This window comes from Drosophila innubila, assembly GCF_004354385.1.
Source record: "Drosophila innubila isolate TH190305 chromosome 2R unlocalized genomic scaffold, UK_Dinn_1.0 1_C_2R, whole genome shotgun sequence".
Lineage (NCBI taxonomy): Eukaryota > Metazoa > Arthropoda > Insecta > Diptera > Drosophilidae > Drosophila > Drosophila innubila.
In genome coordinates this window covers 18,919,387-18,921,734 of record NW_022995374.1, presented here as the reverse complement: position 1 = coordinate 18,921,734, position 2,348 = coordinate 18,919,387, and the positions used below count along the sequence as shown (strand labels likewise).

At 37.5% G+C, this 2,348-nt stretch overlaps 1 non-coding gene across 1 annotated transcript; it reads right to left on the bottom strand.

Annotated features, from left to right (window-relative positions):
* Positions 1-517: 517 nt before the first annotated feature.
* On the bottom strand, positions 518-599 carry Trnas-aga. The gene has a single exon. It is a non-coding gene; the product is annotated as a tRNA-Ser (tRNA).
* Between the last annotated feature and the right edge of the window lie 1,749 nt (positions 600-2,348).

The following is a 2,348-nucleotide window of genomic DNA, read 5'->3' as shown; positions in this document are numbered from 1 at the left end:
GTGGCTCAGATTAAGCTGGGACCAGACGGCACAGTGGCAACCCTGTTCCCTGTGCCCTGTTGTTGTTGTAAAAGATAAAAGATGCCATAAAAGCCGCAGGTAAAACAGACAGACCGACAAAGTCAACAACAACAACAACAACAATATAGCGATAACAAAATGCACACAGCATTCGTTCATTTATTCATTCATTCTTACCCACATTCGTTTATTCATATGGACAGCAGCAGGTAAAAAAAAAAAAACGGACGACAGACAAATGGACAGACACACTTGTGGGTGGGCTCTGTTTTCAGCGTGTTAAACGGCATAAAAGTAGAACAAAAACGCAAAACGAAATGAAGCATGTTAAGAGAAACACACAAAAAATAAGTAAAAGCAATGTGGAGATGCAGCAAATGAGTAAGAGAGGATTTTGCTATACTCCACCTTTTAAGTAAAAGCAAAAATAAAAAGTGAAGGGGCAGGAAGGCAGAGAGTAATTTCTTACTCTTCACCCTTTGCACTCTCTTTGACTCGCAGCCGGTAGGATTCGAACCTACGCTCCCAGAGGGAATCTGATTTCTAGTCAGACGCCTTAACCGCTCGGCCACGACTGCTCTTGGCACATGAGTGTCTAGTTAGCGGCTTTACGCTCGGCATAGCACTCAAGCAGCGACGGCGACGGCAGCGGCAGCAGCGACGTCAGCGCCAGCTAAAAATAAAACATGCGAGTGTGAGTGTAAGTTTGAGTGTGAGTAGTGTGAGTAGTGCACGCTACTTATTGTTGTTGCTGCTTTTGCTGTGGCTTTTGCGTCGTTTCTCTTGAGACGTTGCGTCGTCGCTTGCCTTGCAGATAAGACACTTTTTAAAACTTTAAGCTTCGCATGCAATAAAAATAAAGCCGTATACAAACTTATTTACGCTCGCTCTCTCGCTCTTGTTTAGTTTTGCGCTGTTTTTAGTTGTGCGTTTGCCTTAGTTTCGTTTTATTTTATTTTTTTTTGGCATTTTCATTTCCATTGTTCTCACGTCAGCATTAGCTTTGCTTTTGTGCCGTTTCGTCTTCGTCTTTTGCTTTTGCTTTGTCTACTACTTTATTTTTTAGTATTGTTGTTGGTTTTGCGCAAAAATGCGTAGCAACAATTTGTTCATCTTGTCTGTCTGTTTGACCCCTCAAAGTCGCCTTCTTCTGTCCACTGTCCGCTGTCTCTCGCCGTCGACGTCGTCGTCTCCAACCGCTTGAGGTTGCGGCGTGTCCAAAGTAGAAAATCTCTTTGTTCCGCGTGTGTTAAATGCCATGAGTTTGCAGAATTTTTGCCGCAATTTTGAAAATACATAAGTATCTACATAGCATACTCAACATTCAACCATATATACAGCTATGTGGTAAAAATACAGTCCACAATCTACAATTGCTATGCTCAAGGACCTCTATTTTTGCTACTACTACTATTTTTTTTCCTTTCTTTTTTCCCAAATATTGTAAGAATTTGCTAAAATGAAAAGGAAACAGTAGTAAAATCTACAGTTGACAGTTTCTGAAAAATTGCGAATTTTTAAGCTAGAGCTTTGCGCTTTCGCACACATGATAAATACTATAGTCTGCATTAATCCTAAAAATTTCATAACGATCGCATAATACACTCTTAAGTTATTCAACAGACAATTTTGTGCACTGCCATTGACGCTAACTTAATACACCCTTTGTACTTTTAAAGAAAAGTGTCTTAAAATAAATGCATATATTTTCAATTATTGGAATAATGGAATTAAAAACACGATAAATGTGTATGAAAAAATAAAAAAAGGTGTATAAACATTTTCTTTACGTTTTCGTACGATATTTTGAAACCCAAAGCATTTTTGTGTCATATCAGGACTTTTAGCAAGTCAGTTAGCTAATAGATTTGTAATCCTGCGGTGTAGGATTCGAACCCAGATATTCTTCATACTGATGCTCTTGTTATGTGACAGGGCAGGAACTCTAACTACAGAGTTGTCCCTGCGAAAATTGTCATGGATCCAGAGGAGACATTTTTTTAAAGAAAAAAAACTCGACTGCATAATGAATTAAGACGCAAAGCCATTATCAAAATGACATTCCGCTTGAAAATCGGTCCAGTTTTGACAAAGTTATACAAAACTTAAAAAACTGTTCCATCAAAAACTGGAGAGAGAGTTTTATTAACCTCACAATTATTTATCATTTAAATACACATACATATAATAGAAGTATTATATTTAAAGTTAAAAAGGCTTAATAACGTATTTAGTAGCGCAAAATGAAAAATTCGTAATTAAAATGTATATGTTTGTTATTCGTTGTCAATTTTAACTCGATATTAAAATCCACAACTGCTTAATAT